Genomic DNA, 27525 nt, shown 5'->3' with positions numbered 1-27525 from the left:
AAAGATCCTTTTTGCCAATACTACTAATTTCTGAAAAGAGTATTTCTCAGTTGACAGATTGCTTTCCCATGCCTTGCCCTGCATGCATCCTCCACTGGAAACATTCCATGGTCTCAGGACGCATGGGATAAAAAGAGGATCCAGGACCATAACCTGATTCGCATGAAGTTTGGACTTGAGTTTAGATCCCAGCCAAGTGTTTAGCTTTCAGGCAACCTGAGGACATTACCTAACCTGTGAGCACCACTGATCCTCACAGAATGGGCTATATGGAAAATAAGTAAGGTGATGTATAAGAAACACCCACTGTTGGGTAAGTGCTCAAAGTATGTTAGCTTCCTTTCTCTCCTCTTGTATACAGGGGCCTCGAGGTGAGGACATACAACACCAAGAGGTAGAAAAGCAGGGAAACTTTCTGTGGGAGGCAAGTCTGAAAAGGGAAGCCAGATAAAGGGAAGAGTCTGTCTCCCCAGCCTCCTGCCACCCATGATCCAAGTCATGGAGATACATGAAAGGGAACTGGAAAGAGCCCAGGTTCCCCTCTGTGATGGCTACTAGAGGTCTTCCTGTCAGAAGGGGAGGGTCAAGGTGAGTCATCAGGGCGTGTGCTTATTTCCTCAGGGAACTTGTTCTCCAGCTTCACTTGTGACCAAAGGTGTCTGATGAACAAAGGGCTCTTGTTTAAGCTCAGTATGGACCCCTCTGGTCAGAACGTGTATTCGATGAGAACAGCTAAGAGAAAGAAGCAGAGTGTGGCAATGACCCGAGAGGGCCTGCAGGAAGTGGGGGGAGGAAGCCATGAGGATTGATAACTAACACCAAATCGCTAATGGCTGACAGGGTGAAGGAAAAAGACCCCTCCATAATGAGCATTTGGTGCATAAATAATGCGAAGCAAGACACAGCTGGTCAGGGTTACAGGTTCTTCCCCACTGAAGGACCCGATCCAAACCCAGAGACCAGCCCTCTCAGACACCCTGCGGAGCCCAAGGCAGCTGGATCTTTGTTAGAAAGTTGCAGTCAAAACCAGAGTGTTATAAACTGAACTGTGTCCCCTGCAAAATTCATATATTGAAGTCCTAACCCCCGAAGTGACTGTATTTGGAGGTAGAGACTTCAAGGAGGTAATTAAGACGGAAGGGGATTATAAGGGTAGGGCCTTAATCCAATAGGTGTCCTATAAGAGGAAGAAGAGACACCAGAGAGCTCTGTCTGCACAGAGGAAAGGCCATCTGAGGACACGGCATGAAGGGGGCTCTCTGTAAGCCAGGAAGACAGGCTCACCAGGAACGAAGTCTGCTGACACCTTGATCTCGGACTTACTGCCTCCAGAACTCTGAGACAACACACTTCTGTTTAAGCCATGCATTTGTGGTATTCTGTTATGGCAGCCCTAGAAAACTAATATATAAACAACTTGAATGACTTTACCTTCCTTTACTTTTCTTGCCTTGTGTCTGATTACACATGATGAGCATGATAATTATGATGGTGGTGATGATCTAGTTGCTTTTTGGTCCCTGTTGAACCTCATATAATTTCCCTTGTGGCATCTTTTCTTCTTTGTATACAAAAGATGATTTAGGGGACATGGCAGAAAAATTGGTGAGCAAACCAACAAACTGATGTGCAGCAACATAACAGATATTTTGATGTAGCCAATTTGACCACTAACCTTTCACCTTTTTTTTATCACCAAGTGCTGAACCAGTGGAAGATGCTAGTGAGGCTCAGTGTGGGAGTGGGAATAAAATATGGGGTGCAGTAAAATAAACACTAAGAAAAATTAAGGGGCGTCTGGGTGGCTCAGTCAGTTGAGCATCTGACTTCGGCTCAGGTCGTTATCTCTCGGTTCATGAGTTCGAGCCCCACGTGGGGCTCTGTGCTGACAGCTCAGAGCCTGGAGCCTGCTTTGGCTCCCCACCCTCTCTCTCTTTCTCTCTCAAAAATAAATAAACATTAAAAAAAATTTTTTTAATGGGGTAGAGTAGAGCCTGGGTGAGGGCTCATAGATGTGCTGGAGGGAGTGGCAGGGGCGTTCCCACTATTTGGTTGTTTTCTAAAAACTACAATTTAATGTTTGGGAAGTTTTAGGATCATGAAATCGGATGGATATTAAAATGTAGGCATTCGGGGCGCCTGGGTGGCGCAGTCGGTTAAGCGTCCGACTTCAGCCAGGTCACGATCTCGCAGTCCGTGAGTTCGAGCCCCGCGTCAGGCTCTGGGCTGATGGCTCAGAGCCTGGAGCCTGTTTCCGATTCTGTGTCTCCCTCTCTCTCTGCCCCTCCCCCGTTCATGCTCTGTCTCTCTCTGTCCCAAAAATAAATAAACGTTAAAAAATAAATAAATAAATAAATAAATAAATAAATAAATAAAATAAAATGTAGGCATTCAATGTCATAGGGTCTACATGGGGGATGCCAGCAAAGACCCTCCTCTGCAGAGGCTGGCACCCATAATACCATCTGAGTAATTGATATACAGTGTCTGAAGAGAATGACGAATATAAGCATGGTGACAGACGAGAGCTAAGCATGGTGATTAGCACGAGAGCTAATCTGGCAGACAAAAGAAGGAAATCCAGGGAAATTCTCAGTGTCTGGTGATAAGTGTGCTCTGGGCTAGGAGAGCAACCCAATGCTCCCACAGGAGACATGAAACACTAAATAAACAGAACTGTAGTCAAATGGCCTAAGGTCCATCCCTGGTAGAAAACTGCAATGTTGGGCATGAATCATACTGAGTTTCTACCTATAGGCTGGACCACCAAAACAGGACAGGAAGGGGACAGCAAATGGAAGGTTGTGAGGACTGCTGAGACTCTATGCTTGATGGGTACTTATGATCCTCTCTGGCACTGGTGCCACATGATGGGAAGCAAGGCTGCATCTTTTGGGGTAATGACATTAAGTTTTGATGGATCCAGAAAGCGATGGAAAACAGCCCTGTGCTTATCAGAGATATCATTTCTAGATATAACCCAGGGGGCTCAAAATGGCCAAGGCAGAGCAAATAAGAAAGTTCTGGCACTCACTAAATAACTGAGATATTTCTTAATATATGCTACAGGCCTCCCCAAAATTCACATGTTGAGGCCCTTAACCTCTCGGTGTGGCTGTATTTGGAGTAAATAAGTAACTAAGGTTAAATGAGGTCATAAGGGTGGAGCCTTGATCTAATAGAATTAGTATCCTTGTTAGAGGAGATTCCAGAGAGTTTGCTCGCTCTCTCCCCACCATGTGAGGACACAGCAAGAAGGCAGACTTCTACAAGCCAGGAGAGCTCTCACCAGCGACTCACTGGCACTTGATCTTGGACTTCCCAGCCTCCAAAACTGTGAGAAGATAAACTTCTGTTCTCTAAGACAACCCAGTTTATGGTATTGTGTTAATGGCAACCTGCGCAGACTAATATAGTGTACAAGAAATCTAATAATTTCCCATGGACACCTATAGTCAACAAAAGTTAATGTACCTCTGAAGAAAAATTTTAAAAGGTTGTTAGTTGCTGGTGAAGGGAAAATTGCAGTCAGTTATTTGTATCCTACCTTAAATACATGAGACACAAGTTTTACCCATGAAGGATATTATTTATTGTTTTTCTCCTCATTTTGAAAGTAGTTCATTGTTTAAAAAATAAAATCTTGTAGGGGCGCCTAGGTGGTTCAGTCGGTTGGGCAGCCGACTTCGGCTCAGGTCATGATCTCACGGTCTGTGAGTTCGAGCCCCGCGTCGGCCTCTGTGCTGACAGCTCAGGGCCTGGAGCCTGTTTCAGATTCTGTGTCTCCCTCTCTCTGACCCTCCCCTATTCATGCTCTGTCTCTCTCTGTCTCAAAAATGGATAAATGTTAAAAAAAAATAAAAAAAAAAATAAAATAAAATCTTGTATGCATCCCAGGCTATTTCTCAGAAACATTCGCAGAATTACTAAATTAAAGACTGTGCACATTTAAAGGCTATTTGATAACTATTTCCAAAGTACCACCGACAAGTTTGAACCAATTTACACTCCATGACGGAGCGGATGAGAATGTCTGTCCAAACACTCATGCCACCCCTGAATTTTGTTTTAAATTTTGTATTGAGTGTGTCCCAGAAGCAGATCCTGAAACCCCAAATGTAAGAAGTTTGAGTAATGGAGCACAAGGAAAGTACTCCATTGGTAAGTGGTACTCAGAAGGAAAGGCAGCTGATGAAGAGTGTGTTGCTAAGCCAGCCACCACAGTGGATGACTAGAGCTTAATCTTGTAGAGAAACCCTGGGAAAGAGCATGGAATGCCTCAGAACTATCTGACCCGGGTGGAACAAGGTAGTTATTACCTCCAAGAGTCGTTATAAGTGGGGCTGCTTGAAGAAGGGGGCAGAGGGCCTTCTGTAGTCAAAACACGCACTCACACACACACACACACACACACACACACACAGTTCTTTAGCAGAAAAAGTTCTCAGGCACAGAGATGGAGATACTGGCAGTTAGAAGCCCATGGGGTGTAGTCAAGTGTCTAGGCTAGGTCCCAGCACTGATGGCCTCTGCTATACTTTGTCAACCTGATAGGCCAGAAATGCTTGGTTTCTCTCTATGCAGTAAAGAATGAACCTTCCTCAAGGAGAGTTCTGTCCTTTGTGTTTGGACACAGACGGGTGACCTTAGGCCCCTGGAAAGCTCTGCCTGATAAGAGTGGCTTCTTTGCCTGGGGGCCTTGGCCACCAGTCTAATGATGTGATTTATGATGGGGGTGTTGAGCCATGCTGTACCAGTTTCAACCCCAGGAGGGACGGGAGACTAAAGGCATTAGTCTGACTTCCTGGAGGGAATGAAGACCGAGCCAGCTGGGCGGACAACATGTGATCCTGCCCCAGTAAAAACTCTGGATGCCAAAAGCTCAGGTGAGCCTCAGTGGTTGGCAATACTCTGTGTGTCACACATCATGACCAGGAGGCGATGTCACCCATGACTCCAGGGGGAGAGCCCTCACAGACTGCCCCACATGTCTCTTACTTCTGCTGATTTTAGTCTGTTTCCTTTCACTGTAATCATGAGTATAGCACTTTCCGGAGTCCTGTGGTCACTGCAGAGAATTAATGGACCTGAGGGTGGTCATGGACAAGCTCTCTAGGCTCTTTGTTTTTTAAGGACTTAATTTTGTGGGTTTTTTTAAAGTTTTTAAAAAATATTTATTTTTGAGACAGAGTGCAAGCAGGGGAGGGGCAGAGAGAGAGGGAGACACAGAATCTGAAGCAGCTCCAGGCTCTGAGCTGTCAGCACAGAGCCCAGTGTGGGGTTTGAACCCACAAACTACAAGATCATGACCTGAGCTGAAGTCAGATGCTCAACCGACTGAGCCACCCAGGTGCCTCAACTTTGTGGGGTTTTGTTGTTGTTGTTGTTGCTGTAACTAGTTTGCCTAATAATTTAAATTGTGGTAGTTTTAAATTCTTGTGAACTCAGTTCTATCAATCTTTCCCTTTGTAGTTTTTATTTACTTAAAAAGGCCTTTCTCACTACAAAATCATATAGGCATTCATCTTTATTTTCTAGTCTTTACAGTATCATTTCCTCTCATTTACCTAATTCTGTTTGGGATTTGTTGTTAGGTAAACATCTATGGCTACTTTTTTCCAAATAGTTTCTCAATCGACCCATCTTTGAATAATCATATTTTTCTATATTTTTATCACATGCACAATTCCCACATACACTAGGGTTTGTATGTGATCACTCTATTCTGTTCCATCTGCATGGCTGTCTTTTTCTTTCATCACCCTTGTCTTTATTTTCTGTGGCTTTGGAATACATATTAAGATCCCATGATATAGATCTTTCCCTACATATTATTCCAATATAAAATATTCTTGGCTTGCTCTATTTATTCTTCCATGATAAAATTTTCTGCACCCCTTGCAAATGCAGTACTCAGAACATAAAAGAAAGATTTAAATCAGTTTGTCAATTCCGATCAGCCTTCCAAAGTAACAACCTACTACAGTTTTTCATTGGAACTTAAACTTAAAAATTAATTTTAGGAAATTGATATGCTATTTGCAAAATGGAATCTTTCCATGCAGAAAAATATACCATCTTTACCATTCCACTGTAAACACAAACATATTTAAAACATTTTTAATTGATATTCTTCATACAGGTCCAGCAAGTTTCTTGTTAACCTCAAGGAAATAAGAATTTTTATGGCTCTCAATGCACATTGCTAGGTTACCTCCAGAAAAATTCCAATTCAACCAGCATCACATAAGACTGAAAATATCCCCTTGCCAAACTGAGCAAGTAAAAAAAAGAATCTCACTATGCATTTAATGTGTACTTCTTTGACTTTTCATGAGATTGAATGATTCTACATATACTTATTGGCCAGTTGTATTTCCTTCTTTGTGAACTGTTATCTTTTGCCTATTTTCTTTTTTGTTTGTTTTTTCTGAAAGAGAGAGACAGAGAGATAGAAAGGAAGGGGCAGAAAGAGAGAGGGGGACAGAGAAAGAGAGAGAGAGACAGAGAATCTTAAGCAGGCTCCCTGCCCAGCGCAGATCCCAACTTGGGGCTCAATCAGTCTCATGACTGTGGGATCATGACCCGAGCCAAAATCAAGAGTCAGAGCCTTTACCAACTGAGCCACCCAGGACCCCTTGCCTATTTTCTATACTAAGAATTGGGGCACCTGGCTGACTCAGTCAGTGGAGCATGTGATTCTTTATCTCGGGATCATGAATTCAAGCCCCACATTGGGCATGGAGCTTACTTAAAAAAAAAAAAGAATCTACAGGAAGAACACTTTGACTTACCAGATAGAAATATTTTTCCCAGTATGTCCTTTGCCTCTTAATTTTACTACATTTTCTGCTATACAGATTTTTTCATTTTTCCATCTATGCAAACCTATTCTTTGTGGGTTTTTTTCATTGTATTCAAGAAGTCCTTTAATTCAAAGATCATAGAGGGTTTGTGTACATTTTTTTGTAGTCCTATATTTGTTCTTATTTGTTCTTCTATTTCTTTTATAGCTCCTATTTAAATTTCAATTCCCTAATCCACATTGGATTTGTACCAGTGTATGGTATAACTGAAGTAAAGACTGGATTTTGTTTTGAATTTTAAGGGTTGGTTGGTTTGAGTCTATACCTTGACCAATGGGCATCTTCTCTTAGGAAGTTATTCTGTGTCCAAGCTATTTGGTTTGCTTAGTAATTTTTAAGTACAGAATTTCTTGGCACACACCCTTCAGTGGAGTAATAAAATGTTCTTATTATGAAGAAAAATTATAGCAATTACAGCTGAAGCCTTCTTACTAGTGTATGTAACAAGGTACCTTTTAGATTAGGGAATGTGGAATATCGTTCAGCTGCCAGTTGCTGCCCTGCTGGGGCTTTTGTGAGCCCTCTGAAAGTCTGCAGAGGTAACCAGGTTATTTTTCCAACAGCATCTGTAAAAATGTGTTGCTACAATTCACTTGGAAGGCTCAATCCCCCAAGGGCACAAGGAATTAATTTACAGTCACAAGTTTGACATTCTTACAAGAAAGCTGCTCTACCACAGGGAAACATGAACCTCTGAGAAGTCAGATGTGTTTGGAGTCCAAGATTTCCAGCAACATACTATCCGTACGGCGGAACTAAGAAGCAGGAAAAACCTCTCCTGACAGCAAATATGGTACAGTCTAAAGACCATCAGGTTCAACGTCTGAAAAACCTGGAGTGAAGTCCTTGTTCAATTACCAATGGTTTGACCTTGGGCAAATCACTTAATGGGTTTCAGCTTCCCCTCTTATAAAATGGTGGAGCTCATGGGCTTGTCGCAAGAGCTAAATGGAAAACCTATATGAATGTACTGTGTATACTGTACCACAGTGGTCAAACAGTGTAGTCGTTAATTAGCCTATGATTTAACTCATAATATGCTACTTCTCTTGCTGAGGAGGAGAAGGTGGTACCTGCTGTCCTTGGCCCATTCAGCCTGTCCTCGGCAAGCACTATCTGGACACCCACAGCCTCCCCTAGAGTCATGCCCCGCATTTGAACCGCACAAGCTTCCTACCTACAGCACTTCCCAGGGAAGACATGTACCTCAGCTTAGCTTACACGCAGGGCCTTCAACAAATTAAACACTGCATCTAGAGGGGAAAAAGAAGAGTAACAATTACTGAGCACCTACCATGTGCTGAAAAGATAAGCTAGCAAAATAAAGATGGGTAAGACAGTCTTGTCTTTTCTTGTCTTGACTTTTGGGTGCACCAGGTTCATGAGCTCCATAATGACTCAACATATATCACTGGCCAGAGGGTATTCACAAGCCTGGCCTACATTTCCACCTTGGGCAGTGTTAAGACCCGGAAAGAGAAAGGATGTTAGATGCAAGTTATGTGGGGTCAATGGAATATTTGTACATGATTAAAAAGTTCAGCTGGTTCAAAGGTTTGTGCAGTCTATAAGACTTCAGTGCTTTTTATATGAAGCAATTCCTTCTAGCTCTTTCTAGTCCTCTGGGGAGGCCCTACTTTCATCTTATCTCCCTTCTTTCCATCAGGAGTTTTTCTCCTTCTAGCTTAGAAGGCCATTCTTCAACTGGTTTTTATTTCTTCTTGAAAAAGAAATCAGATGTGTGGCTTTAAAAATTCAAACAATACAAAAGGATATACAATAAAATGTAAATCTTCCTTCCCGAGTTGGGGTAGCCACTGTATTTTTGTCTTTCCAGAAATTTCCCCTACTTAGATAGGGGCGACGATTGAGTTTTTAATGTCAGAGAGGATTTTTGCAAACTTAAAGGATCCCTGACAGTTTCCTGTCTTTCAAGTGATACTTAGTTTATCAAAGTCATACATTTTAATTGTTTTTTTAAAGTTTTTAATGTTTATTTATTTTTGAAGGAGAGAGAGACAGAGCATGAGGGGGGAGGGGCAGAGAGAGAGGGAGACACAGAATCTGAAGCAGGCTCCTGGCTCCGAGCTACCAGCACAGAGCCCAACACAGGTTCAAACTCACGAACTGCAAGATCATGACCTGAGCCAAAGTCGGACGCTTAAGGACACTTAACCAACTGAGCCTCCCAAAGTCATACATTTTAAAACTTAGTTTAAAAAGATCTTTAAGTTAATGGGGCGCCTGGGTGGCTCAGTTGGTTAAGCGTCTGACTTTGGCTCAGGTCATGATCTCGCCATTCCCACCTTCAAGCCCTACTTTGGGCTCTGTGCTGTCAGCTCAGAGCCTGGACCCTGCTTCGGATTCTGTGTCTCCCTCTAGCTCTCTGCCCCTCCTTGGCTCACACTCTCTCTCTCTCTGTCTCAAAACTAATAAAATAAACATTAAAAAAAAAAAAGATCTTTAAGTTGAAACTAGTTTGGTTTATTTATTTTTGACAGATAGAGCATGAGCAGCGGAGGGAAAGAGGGAAGGAGAGAGAGAATCCCAAGAGGCTCTGCACTGTCATTAGAGAGCCTGATGCGGGGCTCGAACTCATGAGCCATGAGGCCATGACCTGAGCCAAAGTCAGACACTTAACCGACTGAGTCACCCGGGTACCCCTTAGTTAAAACTAGTTTTATTTTTTTTAATTTTTTTTTTTTTTTTTTACTTATTTTTACGAGAGACAGAGAGAGAGAGAGAGAGCACAGGCAGAGGAAGGGCAAGGAGAAAGGGGGAGACAGAGAAACCAAGGCAGGCTCCAGTCTCCAAGCTGTCAGCACAGAGCCTGACACGGGGCTTGAACTCACGAACCACGAGATCATGACCTGAGCCGAAGTCGGATGCTTAACCGACTGAGCCACCCAAGTGCCCCAAAACTAGTTTTAAGAGTTTAGGGGCGCCTGGGTGGCGCAGTCGGTTAAGCGTCCGACTTCAGCCAGGTCACGATCTCGCGTTCTGTGAGTTCGAGCCCCGCGTCGGGCTCTGGGCTGATAGCTCAGAGCCTGGAGCCTGTTTCTGATTCTGTGTCTCCCTCTCTCTCTGCACCTCCCCCGTTCATGCTCTGTCTGTCCCAAAAATAAATAAAACGTTGAAAAAAAAAATTAAAAAAAAATAAAAATAAAAAAAATTAAAAAAGAGTTTAAAACTTTCCTGGAAAAGACTAGATACAAATTAAAATTGTTATTTTGTTTATAAATTGAATAATGTTGGTATAAAAATAAGAGTTATTTTTATTTGTACTTATTTTTTTCTTCCAGTTTTACTGAAATATAATTGATGGGAAACACTGTGTAAATTTATGGTGTGCACCATAATGACTTGTCTTACGTGTATTGCAAAATGATTACCACCAGTTTAGTTAACACACATCACCTCATATAGTTCCAAAAAATGAACTTTTATTATTTACTCTCTTAGCAACTTCGAAATACCCATACAGCAGAGTTAACTACAGTCATCGCATTGTGCGCTACACCCCCAGCACTTACTTACTTTAAAACTGGAAGTGTGTGCCCTTAACCACCCTGCCCCAACTCCTCCTCCCCCACTGCTGACAACCACAAATCCATGACTTTGGTTTTTTACGTTCCACAATTAAGTGAGTTATACAGTATTTTTCTTTCTCTGTCTGACTTACTTCACTTAGCATACCGCCCTGAAGGTCCACCCGTGTCAACTGGCAGGATTTTCTTCCTTTTGGTGGGGGAAGGAAACAGGATCACCCAAGCAGTGGTGGTGCTGCGGCTGCTTGTTCTTGTTCTGGCTTGAGAAAGTGGACTGTGCACATATCTTCCCACGGCCACATTTAGTGGCATCAGTTTGGTAGACTGAAATGGGCCATGGTGTGAGTTTTTATACCAAAGAAACTTGCAAAGGCTACAGATCGGGGCTTCCCCACCCTCCCAGCCTCCTGACCAGTTTCCCAGCCCACTACTATCGAGAAGGCCTCTACAGTAGACCAGGCAGGAGGGGCAGTGGCTTGAGGTAGGGTGGTGAGAGGCAGGTGAGCATACATGGACGGATTTGGAAAGATATTTGCAGATGGACTTAGCAGGATTTGCAAACAAACTGGATATGGAATGGGGTGGTCAGAGAGAGGGGGGAGATAAGAATATTTCCCAGTCGATGGGTATGTAAGTGTGAGCATCAAAGGCAGTATTTTTAGTTTGACTTTGAGACAGAGAAATGTCCTAGACTCAGACCATTACGTCACTTTAAAACTACCTACTCCAGTTTTCAGTCACTCAGGACTTGGCCCCAGTCTACCCTCTGAACGCATCCTGGGCCATTCTCTTCCTCTCGGCCCTAGACTCCAGCCTCACCCGCCAACTTGCAGATCTTCATTTAGAAAACTTTTTAGCCAGGCCTTCCTGTTCCTTCAGCCCAGAATGTTTGTTGTTATCTTATCTCTGCCTGGCCAGCTTGTTTTTTGCCGAAGGTCCCTGCTAATAGAGAACACTTCCAACTGCTCGAAATGGGTCTCCCTCCACCTTATCCTCCGTACTTGTTTTCTTCCTGGCACTTAGCACAATTCCTAATCCTGTATCTATGTCTTCTTGTTTGTGTGCCCTGCCTCCCTCACTGGACTATAAGCTTTTTTAAAATCCATCTCTGGGGGCGCCTGGGTGGCTCAGTCAGTTGAGTGTCCGACTTGGGCTCAGGTCATGATCTCACAGCTCATGAGTTCGAGCCCCGTGTCCGGCTCTGTGCTGTCAGCTGGATGCTGCTTTGGATCTTCCGGCTCCCCTCTCCCCTGCCCCTCCCCCACTAGTGTGCTAGTGCACGTGCATGCGTGCTCTCTCTCTCTCTCTCTCTCAAGAATAAACATTAAAGGGGCGCCTGGGTGGCGCAGTCAGTTAAGCGTCCGACTTCAGCCAGGTCACGATCTCGAGGTCCGTGAGTTCGAGCCCCGCGTCGGGCTCTGGGCTGATGGCTCGGAGCCTGGAGCCTGTTTCCGATTCTGTGTCTCCCTCTCTCTCTGCCCCCCCCCCCCCCCGTTCATGCTCTGTCTCTCTCTGTCCCAAAAATAAATAAACGTTGAAAAAAAAAAATGTTAAAAAAAAAAAAAAAGAATAAACATTAAAAAAAAAAACCCAGCCTTAGAAATAAAAGAAGTAAACAGTCGAGCCTTTGCAAGTAGCTTGTCCTCAGAGCAGGGTGTCATAGGCAAGGGCAGGTTCAGGCTTGCGACCAGTCACACCACCTGGGCTGTCTCGCTTTTCCCAAGCCCTGATTCAGCTAAAAAACCAGGAAGTTCTCAGAGTGGAGATGACAGCTGAATAAAGACCTGAAGGACGGGTGTATTACATTTCTGTGGGAGTGCCAGCTCAGGAGAGATGTGTTGGGAACTCTTTCGTTAACCCAGCAAGGCAGGCAGAGCAGAGATCCCTCCTCTCTGTGGAGAGACGCAGAAGCCCAAAGTCTTGCCGGAGCTCCCAGGGCTGACAGGTGTAAAACCGTATCAAAGTTCAGGCCTTCGTGCCTCCAAGTTCAGAGCCCTTTGCACTATGTCCATTTAGCACGAGCTTTTGTGTACCTACCATTTGACAAATAAATGGGAGTGCAAGGGAAATATGACACACAATCCTTGACCTAACAGAGTGAGAAACTTGCGTCTATGAGACAGCTCGAGTCTACTCCACCACCAATACAGGCTGACAGGAGGACCATCTCTTGTGCTGCATGTAGCCCGACAGAGAGGGGACGATGTTCCAAAATGCTACTTGAGTTCTGCACCCAAGCCTTGAGACCCTCTCAAGGCAAAGGAGTGCACTTGAGTTCCCTGTGCCCCCTCCGAGCTCACATCCTTGACTTTCACTGATGCAGACATTTCAGAACAAAGAGTCTCTTTTCTAATCAACAGCGTGCCTTACACACAGACATGTGACATTGTTACAGCCAACTGGGCTGTTCCCGCCACAATTATTCTATACTCCATCCTGTATCCCTGTGTTTCTTTCTTCCGCTCTGCCATTTTCTACCTACAACATTCAATCCTAGTGACTCAGTGACATGTAACACTTTTCTTCTCCAGATGCCCTCACGTCTCAAACTAAGACTGACATTGCCGATCACAGGTGCCTTCCATCTGGTCACCGACCCCCTGCCCTGTGTGCTGACAGGGGCACCCGCAGCCTCTAGGTCCTGGTCTCATCAAAGATCGGATGCTATTCCTGGGCGTCACTCTCGCATGCCGGTTGCCACAGTCACTCATGGAAGTCAGGAGAGAAGAGGCAAGGAAAGGGTGGAGGAAGAGAGGAAAGTTGCATGTATGCCGGGAGAAGTCAAAGGTCACCAATTACAGCTTTCGGTTCCAGTCAATGACAGTCAGGACACAGGCTAAGTTCACTAGAAAAGCTGTGGAATGATTCTGCAGATTTGCTTGTGACCACGGGGCGGCACGATACCCTGACCACCCCACCCCCAGCACCAAACATGAGCTTGTCAATAATTACTCGAACTTACCCTCCTCCTGGGTAGGACCCAGTACTGTTCGTTGTCGATTCCCTCTTGCTTTAAGATGATGCTAGTCTTCCACACCACAGGAGACAGTGTTGTCCAACAGCAGAAGCTTCAGCCGGAACACAGTGTTCATCTTCATGATGACTGCGTCTCGTCCACATTCTCATTCAGGTAAGACCCAAGCATTTCGTTCAAAGCAGTTAAATAAACAATAAACCTGGGAAGCTTCCTGTGAAAGTGTCTTTTCTCATGTTCTTTGTTCGCATTGTATGTTCTTCATACTAGGTCCTAAAAAGACTGAAAACAGATTTAAAAAAAAATTTAGTGTTTATTTTTTGGGCGGGGAAGAGGCAAAGAGAGAGGGGGACAATGGATTCAAAGTGGGCTCTGTGCTGACAGCAGAGAGCCCAATGCAAGGCTTGAATTCATGAATCATGAGATCATGACCTGAACTGAGATCAAGAGTAGGATGCTTAACTGATGAAGCCACCCAGTTGCCCCAAGATTTTTTTTAAGTAGGTTCCACACCTCACATGGAGCCCAACGCGGTGCTCGAACTCACGACCCCGAGATCAAGACCTGAGCGGGGATCGAGAGTCGTCAGACATCTAACCAACTGAGGCACGCAGGCACCCCCAGCTTTATTTTTAAATAAACACTGATTCCAAATGTAATCTCTAGACATGGTGAAATGAGGTATTTTGAATCCCTCTTTAAAATAATATCACCTGTCAGATTTTAAATCCACCAAAGCAAAATACAGGCTACACTTACAAAACCTAAAATAATTTACTAAAATCTTTTTTTTAATGTTTTTATTTATTTTTGAGACAGAGAGAGACAGAGCATGAGCAGGGCAGGGGCAGAGAGAGAGGGAGACACAGAATCGGAAGCAGGCTCCCGGCTCTGAGCTGCCAGCACAGAGCCCGAAGCGGGGCTCGAACTCACACACCTCGAGATCATGACCTGAGCCGAAGTCGGAAGCTCAACCGACTGAGCCACCCAGGCGCCCCACTTTACTAAAATCTTAAATTCTAGATAATTTTGCCACAAGGTGAAGATGTTCATGAGAAAATACTCTCATTATCAAGAATAAAAGCTACTTCTCAGATGGTCGCAACCCCCTCAGGGTGCTAGTCAGAGCAGGGGCAACTCTTCTCCTGCCCCTTTGGCCAAGTGGAACCAGAGTCGCCTGACTCCATCCCCCACCCAGCGGGCTCCTATTCATCCCACAACGCACCTCTTCTCACACCTATCCTCTCCACACATTTCCTTTTCTTCCCACGCCCTTCCTCTGTTCCATACCCTTTCCTCTCCCCTCTCTTTTCTTTTCCCATTTCCTACCTCAGTCTCAGGTCTTGACCTCTCTTATGCCTCCCACCCCTTGCCATTCAAAAACTATAAAATTAAGTCCAAAGATAAATTGGTATTACTTGTTTTGAGAACTCTGCGTTTTAATTTTTAAAGTAGGTGCTTTGAACATTTTTCTCTTTTTCACTCTAAGATAAAAATTTACTGTTCTATGTGTGGGCGCACACGGATGTGTGTTTCTTTGTGCCCCATGTGTGTTCTTCATGTTCCCCTTGGGGATTAGTGGACCTTGAAAGAGAAAAGGGTACCTGCTCTGGGACTGTATTTCTTTGGACAAGCCCCATTAAACCTGCTTGAACTCCATCATCTCTTGTCAATGGACAGATACTAGGTTTGCCGAAACTGGTCCTATCCATCTTCCACATGAAGCAGCTCCAAAACGACAGATCAAGATGCTGGGGTTCCTCATTGCTCCAAAGTAGGGCTGGAGAGTGAATTTTGTGCAGCAGCCTGGTAAACTGAGGAATGACCAATTTCAGGCTACTGAAGTGACATCACTGAACGCTGAGCTGGGGGTAGATGCCCAGTAAGCCCACTGTTCATAAGATGAGTGTAAATAACATCAAGAGAAACACAGTGGTAAAATGTGGTAAAATTGTTATTTCATTTACAATAAGGTTGCAGAGGTTAATAAAATGTCAAATTTCTTTGTTTTGGGATAGAATTCAAGTTGGGTTGATGACGCTAGTTACTGTGTATTGAGTTATGACTTTGATTGGCAGTTATGCCATTGGTTGATGAAACAAAGAAATTAGATAGAAGAACTCATGAATAAAAACAAGAGCCGGTATTTTTGAAAGAAAAGTAAAATAGACAAATCTCTGGCAAATCTGACCCCCCCAAAGAGAGAGAGAAACACATATATAATGCTATGCCAGACAAGGGAACACAACCACAACATGGAGGAAATTTTTAAAGCATTTTTAAATGTAATGTAAATATTTTTTTAATTTGAAAATGAAAAGCTAGTTAGCAAAGTTACCAAAACTAACTAAAGAGGTAAAACAAAAGATATATCAATAACCATAGAAGAAATGGAAATAATTGCCAAAATTATCCAGACCCTGATGGTTTACATATAACCTATCATACCTTCAAGAAAATGATAATACTTAAGTTATTAAAAGTGTTTTACATATATAATAGCAAAAGAAACAATTCTTCATTTATTTTACAAATTGGGCATAATGCTAATACCAAAAGTTGAAAAAAATAAGCCCTAAACATCTCACATTTACAGATACAAAAATCCAACAAAAATATTGATAGACCAAAATCAGTGGTGTATTTCAAGGTCAAATGCACATGACAAGTAGATTTCTTTTTAGGATTCAAAGTGTGGTTCAATATAGGGAAACCTATTAATATGTTTTACTTTATTGGTAGAGTAACAAAGAAAAATCATACCAACAGCTCAACAGATGCTAAAAGTGCATCTATTAAAATCCAACACCGATCCCTGCTAAAAATACTTGGTGAACTAAGGTTAGAAGACAATTTCCTTAATTTAATAAATATAAATGACTATATGACCAAATTAATGGCGTTCTCACTAAAGTCATGAGAAAAGATAAAAGTACCCACCATCGCCACTATGTTTCAACATCGTTCAGCAGGCTGTTTCACAATTCAATGCGATAAGAAAAATTAACAACATTGGAAAGTAGAAAACACGTTTTTTGCATACATTATTATTTCACAATGAGAAAACTCTCAAGAGGGTAAACCGAGAGCCATTAGAGCTAAAAAGAGATTTCACTATGGTAGCAAGCTACGAGATAACTACATACAAATACACAGGCTTCTTGTAAAGCAGAAATAACCAGTTAGAAAACATAACAGGGAACAAATCCCTTTCACAAGAGCAACTAAAAAGAGAGAACGACTTGGAATAACAAGACATGTGCTATGCCTATCTAAATAAAATTGTATTCTTTATATATTAAAATATAAAAGTAGTCTTAGAAAAATGGAAAGAGGGGGCGCCTGGGTGGCGCCGTCGGTTAAGCGTCCGACTTCAGCCAGGTCACGATCTCGCGGTTCGTGAGTTCGAGTCCCGCGTCGGGCTCTGGGCTGATGGCTCAGAGCCTGGAGCCTGTTTCCGATTCTGTGTCTCCCTCTCTCTCTGCCCCTCCCCGGTTCATGCTCTGTCTCTCTCTGTCCCAAAAATAAATAAAAAACGTTTGAAAAAAAAAAAAATTTAAAAAAAAAAAAAAAAAAAGAAAAATGGAAAGAACTACCAAGTCTCTAAATGAAAAAGTTTACTTTTTAACAGATATCAATCCTTTCCCCAACTTCATTGGTAAGCTTAATGTAGTTCCAATATTAATTTTTGCCAGTTCTTGTGTTTTTATGTATTTGCTTCTTAAAACTGCCAAATTGATTCTAAAGTTTATATGGAAGGATCCATAGATAAAAATATAGTTTATATGGAAGATTATATAAGCAAGAAGTCATTTTTAGAAAAGAAATTCCTGAAGGTAGGTCATCCCTAGTAGCTATCAAAACAATTATATTACTATATCTAAATTATGTTAGAAAAGTTAATAAAACAGTATGGTACTGGTAAAGTAAAAGAAAGACCAATAAAACGGAAAAGAGAGCCTAAAAATAGTCCTAGATTTTGGAGGAAACTTAACATACGGCAAAAGGAGCACTGAAAATTAGAGCAATTCATTCACATTAGAAATTTTTCTACCAGTCAGATCAACAAAGATTAAAAAGTTTGATAACCCCCTTTGTTGGCAAGGAAGTGTGGAAATAAACAGGTTTTCTAACTGGTTATTTCTGCTTTACAAGAAACCTGGACTAATATAAATTAGTCCAACCTTCGTGGAGCAATTAAGCAATATATTTTAAAATTTAAAATACTCATACCCTTTGATACAACAAATTCTATTTCTAGAAATTCCTTCAGAAAAAAAAAAAACAGAAAATCAGCAATGGTGCAACTATAAGAATCCTCATTATTGTTTAAAATATCAAAAAAAAAATTGAGAATCTAAATATCAATGAAGAAAAATAGGTTAAATAAATTATCATAAATCTATACAATACCTCCATCGGAATGGATGGAGAAATCTGCCCATTATATGTTTTATGTGAACAAAAGCAATTTGCAAAATAGTATAGTATGATTCCATTTCTGTTATGTATTGTGGGGGGGCAGATATACAGGCACAGAATTAAATCTATTCAGATATGTACAAACTATTTGTATCTGGGGATTGGATTCTGGGGACTCTCTCTACTTTGTTCATTTCTATAATCCTTGAATCTTAGTACAATCTGCACATATTTCTTTGATTATTAGAAAAAACCTTTTTAGTATTTCTATTTTTAGAAGCAGAGGTAATTAATACATGTTTGATTTTTTTTTTTAATCTCAAAATACTGGTGCCGTGGGTGCAAAAATCATGAAAGTGTCTTTGATCATGACAAGAATGGATCATTAAGCTTAACTGCTGTGACAACCTTTAGAAGAAGACGTTGAGAATCCTTTCAAATCCAGTACTGCCAGGAATAATCTTTCATCGGAAAACGTAGGTCACGTTCTGTGGGATTCAAGGGTATCTCAGTGCCCCTGCTCCCCAGCTCCTCTCTACCCTTCTCCCCACCCCACCCCAAACCCAAATACCTTTGCCATATACATAAGAGTTTTAATCATTTGGTTCCAAGACTTCTTTGTTGCCTTTAAAATGTAATTGTCCCTGGGAAGTCTAGTCTATTCAGTTTTATAACATTTATATTTAGAATACATGTCTGTGAGCCCCTTTCCTGACAGTGGGCCTAGAGATGGGCCAGGAGGGAGGGTACAAATATACGGGCCCATTTTGTTTTTCTTTTTGGGGCAGCACTAGTGGCTGTGGAACTCAAACTGAGAATAGATTTAACATATACAGAAAAGATGTGTAGAAATCAGTAAAACATTTTAAGCGGCACCAAACTAGGTAAAGGGACTCAAATAGGATTCTAAGACTGAAAGTATGGGAGCTCGAACAGTGTTTTGGCTTCCTTTTTTTTTTTTTTAAACGAGAAAATGCATTATTATTTTACTAATAAATTACCAACAATAAATGAATTGATAATAATACTAACAAGTTGAAAACAACCTAAAAGGTAGAGAATGGTTAAAGTCATTATGACACGTGTAGATAACACATGCAATGGAATACAGCCTTAAAATGATAAAAATATCTCTATATTTAACATATCAAGATGTTCAAGGCATATTACTAAGAAAAAAGATTACCGAATAGTACGTGTGGAAGAGTCCCATTTTTGAAATATAGATATAGAAATAAACACATTCATATACTTCTTCAAACTGTTGGCCCCAGGACCCTTCCCCAGTAAAATCACCTCCCATTCTTTTTTAGAGTCTCCATGAGTTGCTTTTATTAATGTGCTCCTCATTTATGCTCTCGTGGCATAAATTATGCTCTCACATTCCTCCACTGCAGCCCTCCCTTGGCTTCTGCCACAGTCCGCCCAGAGTTACTGGGAGAATGTTGGTTCCTGACACAAGAGGTTGCCTCTTACAGGCCCAGGAAGCTACAGACTGATGCAGCACAAAATGGAGCTGACCTCAGCGTGCACCACTCTGGAGACCGGCCATGCTCTGACTGAAATGTGAAGGAAGCCCCTTCCCATTCCTGTTTCCTTTGTCATCTAAGCCTTTTGTCGATAGTCTCTGTCTCCACAGGCCTAAGATTTACAGAACGGCTGGGTGAGCTTTTGGGGAAAGCAGGTTAAAAAAAAAAAAAAAAAAGAGAGAAAGACAAGAAGGCACATAACACACGTGACTAAATTCTTTCTATTCCCTACATTTTGCTCCCCAGGAGTTTCCATCTATTCCAAGTTTCAGCCTTGTCCAAATAACAAAATCAAAAATGCTTTATGCAAATCGACCTTTGCAAATCAACACCTGCTTTACCCAACCCCTTTCTCCAACACAGCAAAGCTGTGATACCAGTTCAGGCCCAACCAATTGCCCTCCCTAACCAACCAACCCACATAAATGTGTCTGTGTGCGTGTGTGTGTGTGTGTGTGTGTGTATAAACACACACTGAACTAAAAACAGTATTTACCTCTGGGTGGAATTATGGGGGAGTTTTGTTCCTTTTTGATTATTTATGTTTTCTGTTTTTTCTACACAGGATATGGATAATTTATAAGTTTTTCTAACTTAAATTTTAAATTACACTCAAGGCCACACATATATTCTCTTTGGATGGTCAGACTAATGGGAAATTCTTTTTGTTTTTATGAACAAATGCGTAACAAATGCGTAAATTTTCCAGAATAACTATAATCCCTTTTTAAGTGAAAATGAAAATATAAACCTTTACTTTTCTGAGATATGTCATTGTGGATTTTTCTGAGAGATTTAATTGTGGATAGAGACGTGAGGCAAAGGTGGGATTGGTTCTTAGAAGTTAGTGTTGAAATTCTGGTAAAGGATAAGGTCCTTTCAGAAAGAATAAACATGGGTAAGTTTGTTGGGAAAAGAAGTGGACTGGGAGGGGAGCAGAAGAATGAATTAGAGATTGGATAGGTGGATTGGGAAGGAGGAGGAAGACTGATAATGAAGACACAGGAGAGAGGCACCTGGGTGGCTCAGTAGGTTAAGCCTCTGACTCTTGATTTCAGCTCAGGTCATGATCTCACAGTTGTGGGATTGAGCCCCGAGCCCCAGCACAGAACCTGCTTAAGATTTTCTCTCTCTCTCTCCCCCAACATACCCCTGTGCACCGCCCCCCACTCTCTCTCTCAAAAAACAAAAACAAAACAAACAAACAAACAAACAAAAAAACACCAGAGAGACAGACAATCCATTGGTGTGGTTGCATACTTGCATTTTAGTGGTAAACTCCACTAGCAATCAGTCAACTTCAAAGTGAAGTTCTTGAATTTTACAACACCTAATCAAGCTTTACCTAGTTAGCCAGGATGTAAAAACCACAAGTAAAACACGAAGTTGAAAGGTATAGTTTTAAAAGGACAGCTGTGGTTTCCGTTCACAGACTGCAAGGATAGGGTAGGGGTCTGTCATTGCACTGTGACAGGGGCAGTTGAGATGGAAGTGGAAAGAGAGCACAAAGGAAAGTGCAGTCAAGAGGCAGCTCACTAGCACCTGTCTCTTCTTCTGACGACAGTGACAAATTGCGGATGAAATGCAAAAAGCAACAACCTAAAGCATCTGAAAAGTAAAGAAACCCAGTCATAGTTAGTAGGGGCGTCAAAAGCTGGAAAAGCAATTTGTGCAGGGATGGAGCTCCCATTTTTAAAAAATTTTTTAATGCTTATTAATTTTTGAGAGAGGCAGAGAAACAGAGTGTGAGTGAAGAAGGGGCAGAGAGAGAAAGAGACACAGAATCTGAAGCAGGCTCCAGGCTCCGAGCTGTCAGCGCAGAGCCCGATGCAGGGCTAGAATCCATGAGCAGCAAGATCGTGACCTGAGCTGAAGTTGGATGCCCAACCGACTGAGCCACCCAGGCACCCGGGGGGCTCTCATTTCATTTCCTGTGTTTTTTTTTTTCACAGTGCTGAACCAAGGGCAGTCATGCAACAGAGCTACAATGGTGGTACCACAGACAGCTAACACCTCAAGAAAGGACCCTGTGTCTGGAAAGACTGGGAAAGGAAATGCCTTGAGCAAAGAATATGGGAGAGAATCTGGGTTTCTTTTCCTGTGTGTGTGTGTGTGTGTGTGTGTCCCTTCTCTCAGAGCTTCCCAAGGGTGATACCCTAGCAGAATCAGTCAAATGGCATTATCAGCTAATACCCAATAAAAACTTTGCTTTATGGTCAAACATTTTTTTAATGGTTCTTGTGGTCCAAAGAGAATTGGAATAAATCACTGGGTAAATTTTCTCTTTTTTCACTCTCTTCTTAGCACCAAAAGTAGTCCTGATTACAGGAACTATGTAGCAGCACAGGCATCCAAGACTCCAAGAGAACCCCACCTATCTGGCCAGAGGACCAAGGAGTCTCTGCAGGTGGGAGAATGTGGGGGAATCCTGAATAGAAGGGAGTTAAAGAGGGGCGCCTGGGTGGTTCAGTCAGTTAAGCATCCGACTTTGACTCAGGTCATGATTTCACAGTTCTCCAGTTAGAGCCCCACATTGGGCTCTCTGCTGTCAGGGCGGAGCCCGCTTTTGATCCTCTGTTCCCCCCACCCTGCCCCTCCCCCCGCTTGCTCCCTCTCTCTCTCAAAAATAAATAAACATTAAAAAAAGAAGAAGGGAGCTAGAGAAGTTGGAGAGAGGGCTCTCCTGACTCTGTGTACAAACTAGCACAAGGCATAGGCTTAATCCTGAGCTGCATATGCATGGAACATATTCAAGGCAGCCTAGCAAAGGTTCCAAAAACACTGGAACTTGACACTGGAGCTATCATGCACAGAATGTAGCCAGACAGTCTGAAATAACCCAGGTAGACTACCTGTTAAAATAATCCAACAAGTCAACATTCTCTGGAGGATTTTAATGGGAATCATTCATATTCAATATTCGAAATGTCTGGGATACAATCCAAAATTACTCAACACACAAAGAACCAAGAAAAGACCAATTTACAAGGGAGAGACAATCAACAAATGCCACCCACTGAGATGACCAAGATATTAGAATAATCAGGTACAGACTTTAAGCAGCTATTATAACATGCTATGAGAAGTAAAAATTAGCAATGTTGAAAAAAAGGAAAAAGAAAGCAGAAAATACAGGCAGAGAAATAAAAACTGTAAAAAAAAAAAAAAAGCCCATCTTATAAAACTAAATGTATGCTAGGCATTTACCCAGATAAGTTAAAGACTTATGTCCACACAAAAACCTGCAGAAGAATGTTTAGAGCAGCTTTATAATTGCTAAATTAGAAGCAGACAAGATGCCCTTTAGCAGGTGAATGGATAAACTGTGGTGCATTCACAAAATGGAATATTATTCATCACTAAAAAGAAATGAGCGCTAAAACCATTAAAACACATGGAAGAAACTTAAGTGCATATTTCTTAGTGAAAGAAGCCCTTCTGAAAAGACTACATACTGTATGATTTCAACTATAAGACATTCTGGAAAAGGCAAATCTATGGATACAGGAAAAAAGATCAGTGGTTACCAACGGCTTAGAGGAGAGGGAGGGATGAATAACTGGAGCACAGAGGATTCTTAGGGCAGTGAAACTATTCTGTACAAACCTATAAAGGTGGATACATGTCATTATACATTTGTTAAAACCTATGGAATGTACACCAAGAGTGAACCCTAAAGTAAACTGTGGACTTTGGGTGATAAAGATGTATCAATATAGATTCATTGATTGTAACAAAACCCACTTTCATGCCAGATGTTGATTATGGGGGAATTTGTGCATGTATAGGGGCAGAAGGCATATGGGAATGCTCTGTACTTTCTTCTCAATTTCACTGTGAACCTATAATTGCTCTAAAATGTGAAATTTATTTTTTTAAAGTTTTAAAGAACCAAATTGAAATTTTAGGTGTGAAAAAATACAATGTCTGAAATTAATACTTCAATTGAAGCCTCAAGGGCAAAATGGAGAAGAAAAGAAAGAAGAGTCAGTGAACAGAGTGAAAGATCAATAGAAAGGAGGAAGAGGCAAAACCAGAGGGACAACTGGAAAATAAATAATAAAGCAAATCTAAAAATATCAGTAAGTACATTCAATGTAAATGATCTAAACATACTAATTAACAGTTTGTCAGATTGAATTAAAAATAAACAGTACCACAATATATGCTATCTATAAGAAACCCACTTCAAGAATAAAAACATAAATGGGTTAAAAGTGAAAAGATGGAAAAAGAGACATCATGCAAACATTAATCAAAAGACAAATGGGGGGGGGGGGGCGCGGCGCACCTGGGTGGCTCAGTCGGTTAAGCGTCCAACCCTTGGTTTCAGCTCAGGTCATGATCTCCCAGTTTGTGAGTTCAGGCCCCTCATCGGGCTCAGCGCTGCTGGTGTAGAGCCTGCTTGGGATTCTCTCTCTCTCCTTCTCTCTCTGCCCCTCCCCTTCTCTCTCTCTCTCAAAATAAATAAATCAACTTAAAAAAAAAAAGACAAATGGAGTGGCTATATTAGTATCAAAGTAGACCTCAAAACAAGGAATATTATCACGGATAAAAAAATATATTTCATAATGAGAAAAGGATCAATTCTCTCTCTCTCTCTCTCTCTCTCTCTCTCTCTCTCTCTCTCTCACACACACACACACACACACACACACACACACAAATAATAACAACAATCTTGGGGCGCCTGGGTGGCTCAGTCGGTTGAGCGTCCGACTTCGGCTCCAGTCATGATCTCGCAGTCTGTGAGTTCGAGCCCCGTGTCAGGCTCTGGGCTGACAGCTCAGAGCCTGGAACCTGCTTCATATTCTGGGTCTCCCTCTCTCTCTCTCTGCCCTCTCCAGCTCATGCTGTCTCTCTCTGTCTCTCAAAAATAAATAAACACTAAAAAAATAAAATAAAATAAAATAAAATAATAACAACAATCTTAAATGTGTATTTAGCTAATAAGAGAACTTCCAAAAACTGAAAACAGACAGAAATGGAATGGGAAGTAGATAAATCCACAATTATATTTAGAGCCTTCAACATCTTTTCCACAGTAATTGATAGAAGTAGACAGACAGTCAGTGCCAATATAGAAAACATGAACAATATTATAAACCAGTTGATGTAATTGACATTTCTATAACACTGTACCCAACAATAACAGAAAACACATTTTTTTGTAAGTATACACGGAACATTCACCATGAAAGACCATATTCTGGGCCATAAAACAACCTTAACAAATTTAGAATAACGGAAATCATACAAAATATCTTCCTGGATCATAATGGGATTGAATTAGACAGTAATAAAAGAAAGATATCTAGTAAATCTCCCAAATATTTGGAAATCAAATAACATACTTCTAAATTATCCATGGGTCAAAGGGAAAGTCACATGGGAAATTGGGGTGGGAGGAACTGAATGAAAATGAAAATACAACAAACACATCAGAATTTGTGGGAAGCACTTAACAGTGATTCAAAGGAAATTTATAGCATTAAATGCTTATGTAGGAAAAGAAGACTGTCTCAATTCCATGATCTAATCTTACACTTCAAAAATCTAGGGAAAAAAGAGCAAAATAAACCCAAAGCAAGAAAAAGGAAGGAAATTATGAAGGTAAAAGCTGAAATCAATTAAAATTGAAAATAGAAACAGAATAGAGAAAATTAATAAAACCAAAAGCTGGTTCTTTGAAAAGTTCAGTATAATTGATAAACCTCTCACTAAACTGACCAAGAATAATAGAGAGGACATGAGTTACCAAAATCAGGAATAAAAAGGTAAATTACTACTGACCCCACAGACACTAAAAAGATCATAAGGGAAATTCTATGAAAAACTCTATGTTTATAAATTTGATAATATAGATGAAATTCTTTATTTAAAAAAAATTTTTTAATGTTTATTTTTGAGAGAGAGACAGAGACAGAGCGTGAGTGGGGAGGAGCAGAGAGAGGGAGACACGGAATCTGAAGCAGGCTCCAGGCTCTGAGCTGTCAGCACAGAGCCCAATGTGGGGCTCGAACTCACAAGCTGTGAGATCATGACCTGAGCTGAAGTTGGAGCTTAACCGACTGAGCCATGCAGGTGCCCCTAGATGAGATTCTTTATTTTTTTATTTATTATTTTTTTAATTTTTTTTTCAACGTTTATTTATTTTTGGGACAGAGAGAGACAGAGCATGAACGGGGGAGGGGCAGAGAGAGAGGGAGACACAGAATCGGAAACAGGCTCCAGGCTCTGAGCCATCAGCCCAGAGCCGACGCGGGGCTCGAACTCACGGACCGCGAGATCGTGACCTGGCTGAAGTCGGACGCTTAACCGACTGCGCCACCCAGGCGCCCCGAGATGAGATTCTTTAGTAAGCAAACTATCAAACTCATTCAGGAAGGAATAGATGCATTTCTGTTAAAGAAATCTATTTATTTCTTTTATATATATACATATATATATGTATATATATAATATTTATTGAAGAAACTGAATTTGTTATTTTAAACCTTCTAAAAAGACACTCCAGGCCCAGGGGGTAAAGTCAACCAAACACTGATGGAAGAAATAATAATTCTATACACTCTCATCCTGAAAAAGAAGATAAAGGAACGTTTCTCAATTGATTTTGTAAGGTTAGTATTTTATTACCCAATAAAATTATCATATAAAGACATTACGATCAAGAAAATTTCAAATGAATATCCCTCATGAACAAAGATACAAAAATCTTACAAAAAGGGCACCTGGGGGCTCAGTTGGCTTAGCATCCAACTCTTAACTTCGACCCAGATCACGATCTCACCGTTCATGGGATTGAGCCCTACATCAGGCTCTGCACTGGGATTCCCTCTCTCTGCCCCTCCCCTGCTCATGCATGCTCTCTCTCCTTCAAAATAAATAAATAAACTTTAAAAATCTTTAAAAAAAAACACAAAAATATCTTACAAATTATTAACAAGTTGAATCCATCAATATATGAAAAAGATAATATGACACAACCAAGTGGGATTTATCCCAGGAATGCAAGGCTTTTTCAACATTTGAAAAGCAATTGGTGCAACTCATCTTGTCAAAATCTGAAGAAGAATAACCACATGAGTATCTTACTGGATGCAGGAAAAGCATTAGAATAAATTCAATATCCATTCATGATAGCAACTGTCAGCTAACTCAGAAGGGAACTTCCCTAACCTAATAAAAGGCATCTATGGAAAACCTGAAACTAACTTCTTACTTTATGATGACTCGATGGTTTCCTCCTAAGATTGGGAATGAGGAAAGGATGCCCTCTGACCCCTCCTACTCAACACCGTACTGAATGTCCCAACTGGTATAATAATGCAATAAAAAGAAGTAAAGAACATATAAATTGGAATAGAAAAAAAAAACAACCTTATTTGTAGATAACATGATTGTGTACATCAAAAATTCCAAAGACCTAATGTGCCTGAAACTAGTGAGTTAGCAAGGTGACAGGATACGGGTCAACGTACAAAAGTCATCTTATTCCTATATACCAGCAATGAACAACTGGAATTTCAAATTTAAAAAATACTATCTACACTAGTATACAAAATAAACAAAGTACTCAGGTATAAACCTAATAAAACACGTGCAGAATCTGTCTGCTAAAATCCACATAAGATTGATGGAAGAAACCAAAGAAAATCTAAATAAATGCTGAGACATACAATAGTCAAGGATTGGAAGATTCAAGACTGTCAAGATGACAGTTTTCTCCAAACCAATGTACAGAGTCAGTGCAATCCCAATCACAATTCTGCAGGATTTTTTTGTTGACACAGACAGCTGATTCAAAATTTTATATGGAGAGCCAAAGGAACCATAATAGCCAACAACAAACAAACAAAAAATAGAAAAAGAACAAAGTTGGAGGCCTCATACTACCTAATTTCAAGGCTAAACAGCAGTCTAGACACAGTGGTATTAGCAAAAGGATAGAAATATAGATCAATGAGGGGCACCTGGGTGGCGCGGTCGGTTGGGCACCCGACTTCAGCTCAGGTCGTGATCTCACGGTTCGTGAGTTTGAGCCTCGCGTCAGGCTCTGTGCTGACAGCTCAGAACCTGGAGCCTACTTTGGATTCTGTGTCTCCCTCTCTCTGTGCCCCTCCCCCACTCTCTCTCTCTCTCTCTCTCTCTCTCTCTCTCTCTCTCTCTCTCAAAAATAAAGA

At 41.3% G+C, this 27525-nt stretch overlaps 1 protein-coding gene, 1 long non-coding RNA gene and 1 pseudogene across 3 annotated transcripts in view; 1 reads left to right on the top strand and 2 right to left on the bottom strand.

Moving 5' to 3' along the window:
* The window catches only part of LOC112863089 (large ribosomal subunit protein eL8 pseudogene), a 93358-nt pseudogene extending 79843 nt beyond the window's left edge, over nucleotides 1-13515 (bottom strand). The window contains exon 1 of the transcript XR_015245841.1: nucleotides 13377-13515. The product of XR_015245841.1 is annotated as a large ribosomal subunit protein eL8 pseudogene (transcript). The remainder of the gene's footprint in view (nucleotides 1-13376) is intronic.
* The window catches only part of TNFSF4 (TNF superfamily member 4), a 189229-nt gene extending 175711 nt beyond the window's left edge, over nucleotides 1-13518 (bottom strand). Inside the window, exon 1 of the mRNA XM_025926322.2 lies at nucleotides 13377-13518. The gene's annotated coding sequence lies outside the window, so the exon portion shown is untranslated. The remainder of the gene's footprint in view (nucleotides 1-13376) is intronic.
* A 3492-nt stretch (nucleotides 13519-17010) lies between these two features.
* Nucleotides 17011-21747, top strand: LOC147572688 (uncharacterized). The gene is made up of 3 exons (XR_015246031.1): nucleotides 17011-18286; nucleotides 19289-19494; nucleotides 21292-21747. It is a non-coding gene; the product is annotated as an uncharacterized LOC147572688 (long non-coding RNA).
* Nucleotides 21748-27525: the final 5778 nt, after the last annotated feature.

Source organism: Puma concolor, chromosome E4, assembly GCF_028749965.1.
Source record: "Puma concolor isolate L17-30 chromosome E4, mPumCon1.1.hap2, whole genome shotgun sequence".
Taxonomy (NCBI): Eukaryota; Metazoa; Chordata; class Mammalia; order Carnivora; family Felidae; genus Puma; species Puma concolor.
Note: the sequence above shows the minus strand (reverse complement) of the source record. Positions and strands in the feature narration are given on the sequence as shown.